This window comes from Halyomorpha halys, unplaced genomic scaffold, assembly GCF_000696795.3.
Source record: "Halyomorpha halys isolate HHAL.00 unplaced genomic scaffold, Hhal_1.1 Scaffold870.1, whole genome shotgun sequence".
NCBI lineage: Eukaryota > Metazoa > Arthropoda > Insecta > Hemiptera > Pentatomidae > Halyomorpha > Halyomorpha halys.
Genome location: NW_027111693.1, coordinates 236,037 through 246,723, shown reverse-complemented (window position 1 = coordinate 246,723; position 10,687 = coordinate 236,037).

Below are 10,687 nucleotides of genomic sequence, written 5' to 3'. Positions count from 1 at the left end.
TATATATATAGATTATGTATAGATTATTGTGGGTTTTGAGGATCAGTTAATCATACAACTTTAGGCTACTTTTCGAAACTCTATTGTTTGCATAGTCAATTGTCTACTAGAATGTGTTCTACATTTTGATCCAACGGACTTCACGTTTATACAAGAATGGCCTAAATTACTTGAATAGCCAGGCATAACTGCCAGAATATTATATATATATATTTGGTGAACTTGCTACTTAAAAAATGGCTACAACTACAACCTACTACCTAGGATTGCTACAAAGTATCGTAATTACAACCTACTATCTAGGATTGTGACAAAGTAACTGGAGTCTACTACCTAGGATTGTGACAAAGTATCGTAATTACAACCTACTACCTAGGATTATAACAAAGTAACTACAATCTAAGGAATACGTTAAATACAACATAATATATTATATATGTATACAGTTGTAAAAACAATAAACAAATTATCGAGAAAAAAAATTAATCAAAATGTTGTAATTTCCCTAGAAGAGAGAACCTTTAATTGTATTGAAGGTAAAGTGACACACACTTAGCACTATTGTGAAGTAAGCCATTGATATACAGTAAAGCATAAAAATACACGAGTATGCCTTAATGTTATTATTAAATGCCGGTAGAGTTGGGCACCGTCAGTTGAAAATTTATTTCACCAAAAATGATTAAATAACTATGAGAATTTCTATTCATGAACTAAGCTAAATTTTTATTCGATTCAGTAATCCGAATAAATTTCAATGAGATAAAACGTTGATAGGATAAAAACCTTTTTTTTTTTTATTGTGTTCCTTTTTTCTTGTATATAGCAATGTAATATTTTCGTTCAAGATAAAAAAGAAGTAATACCAACTGAGAGTTCTTCTCCACAATGTAGAAGCGTTCATAGTTTCATTAAAGTAAAAATCTGTACCGCTACAACCCATAAAGGTTAAAGGGAATAGACCTTTGTAAGAAAGTTATGTTACTAAACCAAAGGTTGTGGAAGCAGGTGATTTGGTCAAAATCACGTTCGACCGCACGGTTTTTAACCAATTAGGGTACCCAATTTATGAGGATGGGTGGACCCAAGGAGGGCTACAAAACAGAGGGTTGATTCACAGTTACAGTGTAACAGAAAACAATTTTCTGCCCGGCCGGATTCGAACCCGAGTCCTTGAAGTAGCATCGTGCAACAGTGCTTCCTATTGCTTGATTATGAGTATTAAATATAATAATTTCGCAATAAAATTTATATCTTAATGAAGTAATTACGAATAATCGACTTCTTAGATGTCACAAATATACAGAAAAATAAATTATTTAACGATAATAAAACACCTAAATCAATTATAGATATAAATAAAACAAAATATAAGTTTTATTCTAATTTTTTTTTTAGTTTAGGACAAATACAACTAAAATATTAATTGAAAAAGAAGTAAAGTTTTAGCCCTTAATCAATAAAGGTAAAAACGTATATTATTTCCAAATTATTTCTTTTATATAAGTCAGGATTAATGAATAGGTATAAATTCATTAGTCATTATTAGTTTTTGACTAAAACTTTAATTATATCTAATAAATGAAATGTTCGTCCCGGCTTAACTATTTTAAATAAACAACAAAATAAATTAATTTGAACCGGATCTGAGTGAAGCATGTCTTCGTGAAACAGTTCCAAACGGTTCCACTCCCAGACCAGTTCCACCAGATGCTTCCACGGTTGGAATGAACTTTATGCACTAAAAATAGCAACAATTAAAAAAATTTGGTTTTCATCGGAAGATTAGCTGACCGTATCTTAACCCATAGGATCCAAGCGGCGGCCAAGATTAGTATACAAATAGCAGATAATAATAAATATATATTTTTTAGCTAAATATTGTGTGAACCTTTCTTGACCACCACCCAGACCATAATTTTACAAACAGTTTTTGTAGCAAAAATTTATTGTTTCTTTTTAGTTATAGTTTTAAAAAACAGATAAAATACCATATATTTTTTATTACTTAATGAAGAAATATTTTTATTAAAATTATTCTTTAATTCTCACATTTATTTTAAATAGAATCACAATACTTAATAAAATAAATAATTTTATAGAAATACTTATATTGAACATTTTTTTTTTATTGCAAATATTTAATATTATTTGAAATGTTATCTTTTGAACAATTAACTTACTCTAGCAATAGTTTATTGATTCTTCATAGTTATAGTTTGAAGAAATAGATAAAAAACCATATATTTTTTATCTGGATTTTCTTTTTTGGAAGTATGGTAAGTCAATTTCAATAATTTTTTTGAGGATAAAAAACTTTCAAAAATTGAATAAATTTTATTCTATATTTCCATTTTTGTTTTACTTTTCTGGACTACTGTCCGATATTCATGTACCTTAATAAACCTACAAATAATAATTTATTTTAACAACAATTTTCATCCATGTGTATTTTTAATTCATGTAATTTTACTAAAAAAATCAAAAATATATTTTGATATATATATATTATTAAAATTATTCTGTAATTTTCACATGTATTTTAAAAAGAATCACAATACTCGATTATAAATAGTTTTATAGAAATAGTGATATAAAACAATTTTATTTATTGTAATAAATATTTAATTTTATTTGTGAATATTATCTTTTGTACAATTAACATTATTTTTATATATTTTCTAGTAATAGTTTATTGATTCTTCATAGTTATGGTTTTTACAAATAGATAAAGTACCATCTATTTATGTATTATTTATTTTTTACTGACTAAATATTATTGTTAAAATTATGCTGTAGCTCTTAAATTTATTTTAAAAAGAATTACAATACTTGATTATGAATAACTTTAAAGAAATAGTTATATTTATTGCAAATATTTAATTTTATTTGTGAATACTTTTTGGGAGGTGAGGGTGGGGGTAATAACCATTGATTGTCACAATTTAATGAATAAATTAACAAAACAATATGCTAGGAAAGCGTATAGAAGGATAAAAGGATCAATAGGCGTAGAGCCGAAAATATCTTGAAGGTCCTGATGACATCGGAGCAATCAGCTGAGTGGATAACCTGTCACCACCCGCGATAAAGAGTATGCTCTTCGAGTATCTCTTTTTATTTTATAGTAGGATAAAGCAATATTTGTTAGTAGCTTTAAAAGTCTAGTAATATGATACTATTTTTATATTATGTCAAGGCCAATTAATATATCAAGATACCAAAGGTAATTCATTCAATACCAGGTGGCTTATTTAAAACCTAAAAATGAATGAATCTACAGTCGGAGCCACACGTTTGGCACTTGCCGCAAAACAAAAATGTCTTTAAAAGTTTTATAAACACATAAAACGCAAAAGTTGGTATCATAAATCTTCTCTATTCCAGAGACAAACATAGCGAATATCTTTTATAAAAAGTTACAAAAAAAAAAAAAGACGAAATTATAAGAAAGATAAATGTTCTAAAAGTAGGTGATAGATGATACAAATATATTTAAATAATCCTACATAACCTATATGTTAGTTGAGCTGTGAATAATTAGTTAGTTTGAACAAAGTTCAAGATATGAATTATTCTAGACCAAAAGGACTCCTCGGCAATGCGTGTCCATTGGGTTAGGTGATGAATTGACTGGATGAGTTTTACTAGCCCTAAATCTTCGCAGGATGGAAGCTTCAATCGGTAGGAAAACAGCCTACGATCGTGAAGGGGCTACCAAGTCCTACGGAAACTAGCTGTAGGTCCTTACGAAAGAAAGAAAAGGTTTAGGAAGATCCTGAAAAGGTTAAATGAAGTAAAAGCCCAAGTGTTATTTCTAAAAATAGCATTAGAATGTGAATTGTAGAAAGCACGTTTAATTTATAGGTTATCTAATACCCTAATACCCTACTATACCTACTCTATGAGGTTTTATTGTCTATCAATTACACAGATTATTTTTAAAAATATTTTATCGCAATTGACATCTGTACATAAAATAACATCCAGTAAATTTGATGTAAGATCATACAGGCATGTAGAGAAACTACCCATTTGTAGCATTCTAATAACGTTTCGTGGCCATATTCTTTTCAGATGTCTCAAAGGATTGTAAGGAATTGAAGAAGAAGAAAGGTTAGAAATTAGTTGGTTTGGTTGGTTAGAGAGTTTATAATGAAAGGATTGATATCTTGTTCGGGTTAGATCAGTTACGTATGGAATATTAAGGTCTATTTATGATTTTATTTGTGACGAAGTAAGGAGCATTGAGGATTTTGATAAAAATAAAATTATACAATACGATGGAAAATGTTTTATGCAGAAGTTAAATTCCACTACTCTAACATGAAATAACTTTTTATTAAAAAAAAAAATAGTTATAATAACAGTTCTTTTAACAATAATATTGTTAAATAAAATAACTGTTTTACTAAATCAAAGAACCCGGATTCGGCCGAAAATTATTTTCTGTTTCACTGTAACCGCGAATAAGCCCCGCTTTCTAGAGCCCTCCGGAGTCTCCCCAGCCTCATTGACTATTCTGGTCAAATTACCTCCTTGCACAACCATTGGTCTAGTCACAGTACTTCCTTACAAAGTACTGCACTCGTGATACTTTATGTATTGGTACAGATTTATTTACTTATTTTTTTAATTGTAAAGTAAATACTAAAATGGAATTTTTTGTATCTATCTTCGATTTGCAATAATTTTTTTTTAAATCCAAATTTAGTTAGTAATTATTTTAAAGCATAGTATGAATTTAAATATTTTTTATATCTCGACGAATATAGTTCATAGCCCCACATTTTACAATACAATCTCTTTAAAAGTGATAGATACCTAACCGCATAATGCCAAAAGGCAATCCAAGGTATCCTTCACACCCAGCTATATATATAGCATACCTCCTATATGTACGTACCAAATATCAATTAAAATCTTTACAGGAGGGTACGAAAAATAAAAAGTGATAGAACGAGAAGAAGATAGTTTTCCAGACAGAAAACAAATTCTAGGTATAGGTATCATTGATGTCATAAATATTGTTATAAAAAATATTTACGATCCACCATCAAGTTAGGTTTTGATACGAACAGATACTGGACCTAGGGCAATATAAATGCTAAGTTTGCAATTCTTCTTTCAAGTTTATTGGGGGCTATGCCATTACAATGCGGTTATAAGAAAAATGACAGCGACTCGTAAAAAAAATAAATCACATTTTATAGTATATCTATAAGGATAGCATATAAGTCCTCAATGTAGATCTAGACACATAAATTGTAGGAGACTACTCATTAAAATTATTATTAAATATGGTAGAGAGGTAGATGTATAAGGTACAACAGTGGTATAGATATGGTATAGGTGAGGTATAGTAATATGTAAAAGTTTTAGTAAAAAGTCTTTTCTTACTATTAGTTACATTCAACAGCCATATAAAAAAATTAACTTCCAATAAATAAGTATATGTAATAACTAATTTTAGCAAATAAGAAATCCTTAATTTAGTTAAAATTAAACATTCTTTCTCTTTTAAAGGTCTTTTATTTAAAAATCATTGATTAATTACAAAGTTTCGAGACCATCATCTCATCTTCAGGAACATTGTTTTCTTATTTTAACTTATTTATATTGAATAACAAATCTCACTAATTAGTCCAATATTTATCACATTAATGTAAATTGATACTTTTTTCGAAATTTACAATAAAAATATTTAATCATATAAAAAATAAGGAGAGTCTCTCTGATTAAATATTTTTAATGTAAAGTATGAATAAATATCAGAAAACTTTGGTTTACCATAAACCATATATAAATAAGATAACAATGTTAGTGCATCTGAAGATGGCCATGGCGTTGAAACGTTGTAGTTTAATCAGTTCAAAATAAAGGATATTTAACATGCAATATATTTTCACTAAAACCCAATAAGATAATATAAAAATCTTTCATTCATGGGGACTAAATTATAAGAATCATTTTATTGAATGTTTTCAACGACCATTATATCAGGTAACACAATCTAGGTATTATCTCACAGCCCATAGCGATCTGGTTCCGTCTTATCTCAGTTTAGTCATGAAATTGATTCCAATTAGAATCCGATCCGATCTATTTGTTGTATCTTCCATTTGTTTATCAGTAAGGTTTTATTCAATGTTTTCAGTAAGATATTTTCAGATAAATTAACGGTTTTCCAAGTCTGTAGCCAAACTAAATGGTGAATCTCTGTTACATGGCAATCTTAGATGTGCTTTAGGTATTAAAGTAATTTTATAACTAAAGTGGTGAGGCTTGAACCAGTTTTAGCTGCATCTTGGGAGATATATGGCTTTGTTTTGGATATTGTATTTAAACAATTTTGTTTGTATCTTTTTTTTCTAGCTCCGATGAAGTTCTCTAAAATGAGGTGAAGAGTTCATGTATAATAAATATTTTTTGAGCTAATTTTTTCTGATTAATATAAGTTCAATATATAACTTGTTAGTTAATTTTCACTGTATTTTTTACATTATCTGAAAATGCTTCCACAGTTTACAATATATTTTTATGTCATTTTATTGTCCTACTCTAGATAAAAATACTTTTTAGTTTTCTAGACCAGATGAAGGCTTCCGAAGTGGGACGAAACGGTTTCAATGGGAAGGGTTTGCCGGGAAGGTTTTGCTTTCTAATATTTTTTGTGTTGCAATCTATTATGAGGCTGTGACATGTTGTACATCGACCAAAATACTTATTTTAAATTATCTTAAAAGAGAAATGAGTAATGCTACCATAGTAGGCACGTGTGGGAAGAGGGGGAGGGGTTCACGCCGTCCAATATTTTGATTTAAAATACATAAGTATGTTACGTGAAAATTGTTATACAATGAACGAAATAATAATATGACATGGTATAGCTATAAATACGAAAAATATAATCATAAAAATTATACAATTACATACTTATATTGAAAAAAGTCCGTGATTTTCTAGGGACTTCAATCTATCACTGTCTAGTATATTTTGACGGTTTAAGAAGGAATCATCTACTTTCATCTTACTTCACCTACCTGACCATTTCATGGAGAGTGTAATCCTTTCCACACTCGGCTAGAACGACCTCTTGTATATAGATATTGCTTTGCCTCGGCCAAAGTGATGGTCCCCATGCTCACAGGTCAACAGTTCATTACACAATCAATACAAGAGCACCCTAGGTACCAAGGTCATCTTCAATAAGAACGAAATTCTCAGTTGAACTCAATACAATAACAAAGTCCATATCCTGAATCTAAAGTAAGAGAGAGGATTTGAGGATTTTCTTGCCTTTGGTAGTTGTTCTGCGTTTAGTGTTTCCTTATTAAACCTGCACTTTAGGAATAAGTTATAAAAAGTAGGTATCGTTGCTTACTGTTTTTCAAAGGATCAGAGAAAATCTTCATTCTGAATTTGTCAATTTTTTTACAGTTTGTTGTATTCAGCTAACTATTGTCTAGATGGGCCTTATAATTTAACGATCAGTTGGGAATTCCGATACAAACATATTTTACCTGTTTTTCGTTCCGCGTCTAATAACATACTTTACGACCTGTAAGGTTACAAATAAGTGCCCATCGAGAGCGGATGTATAAGTGTGATGCAAATAGAAAAGCGCTGACCACTGCAGGCAATTTATTAGAGAGCCCAAACAAACAGAGGCAGACATCAACAGGACAGAGATAAGAGAGGCTTGGAGTGCGGGCTCAGCAATGTACACTCCACACTATTTCCAGCCTCCCCCCCGCAAACTGCCGTTTCAACAGTCTGTGGACTTCGGACTTGTACACGTCTTGTAGCTACGACTTCCTGATAGTAAGTGGAGCTGACAGATGCGGAAAGAAGAATCTTAAGCTTTTAAAAAGAAAAAAAAACTTTCATGAAATGCCTAAATTAAGAGAAATATGTGGAGAAGATTATTTGTGTATCATTATTGATCACACCTCCCCCTTTCCAAATATCGAACCATGGTCAACTATAAAGACCTCATTATAAACGAAATAAATTTTATTCAATTTCTATTAATTCACTAACTAAAAAATATATATAATAAAGATAGCTGAAATACAAATAATTTAGATCACAAATTTACTAAATAACAGGAGAATGCTGCGTCAATGGTAGTATCTCATCTGGTTTTAGACTGCCCATTGTCCAAATACTGATGAAATGTATCCATGTATTTAGAGATAAATTAGAATTATAAAGGGATAAATTATTCTCTAAAATTCTGCGCTCTTTCTGTGCTGGTATCATTACCACCTCAATCGTCAAACAATAGAAATTATTAGGTAAAAAATAAAAAAATTATATTTAAAGTTACCACGAAAATTATGCTGATGAATATGAAACAAAACAAATGAAGTAAAACACAGTGCGAACCAGATGATAAGCATGTATGTATTTGAAAAGGTAGAATAAAACTTTTACAAAAAAAAAAAATAATAAATAAAAAAAAAATAAAATTTGTACTAGTTGCCTATGTTTTTATTATGAAGGAGTATCAGGGAGGGAGGGGATCATCCATGTGAATGCGCGTAGATTATACTTTTTTCGTCTGTTACTGACCGATTTTCACTTTATTTTTTTATTTTCATTATAGGTTAAGTATTTATTTTGTTATATAAATATATGCCATTGTTTTTGTTATTAACATTTCTATTATCATTTATTAAGAATTGTTATTTTATCTATTTTTTTTGTTTTATTTATAATATTTTATCTAGTTAGGGGATAGTATCTCTACAATAGTATTATACATTTTTTCAATATTGTAATTTTCATAATTATTATTATTATAATTTGATTATTATTATTATTTCATTATTATGATTATTTGATTATTATTATATAGTTATGGGTGTCTTTTGGATGAGGCTATACCCCTGCCATAATCAATTTAAAAAAATTAATATATGTACCTACTACATTAACCATGTAAGGCCAACCAGTCCGATCTCATATTAAATAAATAAATAAATAAAAAATAAGAATAATTTTTTTCTACTGATATATATATATATATGCCGCGGCAGTTCCGAGGTTGTAATAACCTACCTCTCAACTCTCACAGCTACAGATGGCCCCCAAACCTGTATATACTGTACATTTGGCCAAAAATATATAAAGTTACACTGATACAGTAAAATATTGCATTCCCCTAAGACTTAAATGTCAAATCAAATGTATTGCTAAATATTCTTCTTCTCAATATTATTATTTCTATTCTTGACCTTTTCCAGTAGCTTCGTCATCTGTTCCAACGAAATTTTGGAACTAAAAAATTGGCAAACCACAATTGGTAAAAAAGTTTTTTTAACTTAACTCGGTCTTAACCAATTCGGTAGGTTTTTTATGCTTTATTTCTTTTTATATACCCTTTCTCCTTCTCTACTCTTTTCTTATTACTTCTTCCTTACCCAAATCATTAAGTTATGTTTACCACAATTATTATTGTCGTAATTACTAATTACTCCTTTTTTCTTGCTTAATTTTATATTTCATATCTTTATTCTAGTGTTTTACTTAAATATTTTCTCTCTTTTTTTTCCTATAAATTTAATCTTAAATTATTACTATTATTAAATAAAATATTAACATTTCTTTATTAATTTTGTATTATAAAACTTAATATTTTATTTATTTAATCCTGTTATATTACTTACACATACGTTTTATTTCCCATTTTTTTAATTACTTTATTTTAAATAATTTCCATTTTGTACATACATTTACTAACTAGATTTTCATATGTATTTTATTATTTGTTCTTTCCTCTTGCTTAATTTTAACATAAATTTTTTCATGCAGCCTCTAATTTATGTATTTACAATGTTAGGATTTTTTAACTATTCTTTATATCCTTTTATTCATTCATTGCTATCTTGTTCTTTGTTCTTAGCCCTGATGAAGGCATGAAATTCTGCCCCAAACTTTGGCACTAATTAATAACATTTTACTTATTTGTATTCTTTACTGCCTGCACCTCCAACCATCTTTTCCTCATTTATATATTTCCTCGTTCGACTATTAACTCATTATCAAATGTATTGCCATTTTCAATTCGTCATTTGTTATTTTAAGTACATTTATTCTGTTAAGTCTTTCTTAGAGTTGATTTAGTACAATCGCTTAGAGGAAGTAGGGTCAGCAATATATATATTTATACGGGCATATATATTTTGCTAGAGCAGAGAGATTACTGTTAAAGTTGCAGCAATAGGAAGGGCAGTGCAGTGACCGCCATGAGTCATCTCTTATTAGTGGACATTTTTCTTCTCTGAGCTCACGTCATGTCGCCTCCTGGCGCAGCTATTTTCTTGTTTTATTTATTTATTTCAATTTTGAATACGTTTTAAGAACATTAAGTATATTTAGTAACAGTCTATAAATACAAAGGAAACTAAACAAACAATATGAATATAGCGATTATTAAACAACAAATATTATTAATTGGATAAATTTTTATTTGCTCCATGAATGTAGAATTTCAATTATAAATAATAGTAAAATAGAATTAAAGGCTTTTACTCATAAAAAACTAAATTATATAATCAAGGTTAACTCAACAGTTAATTTAGCAGCATTTTGACGGAAGTTTTAAGAATCTATTTGTATTAATCATTAAGCTGATGATTAAATTTATCTAATTGTTGACTCTGATAACGAATCAATCAAT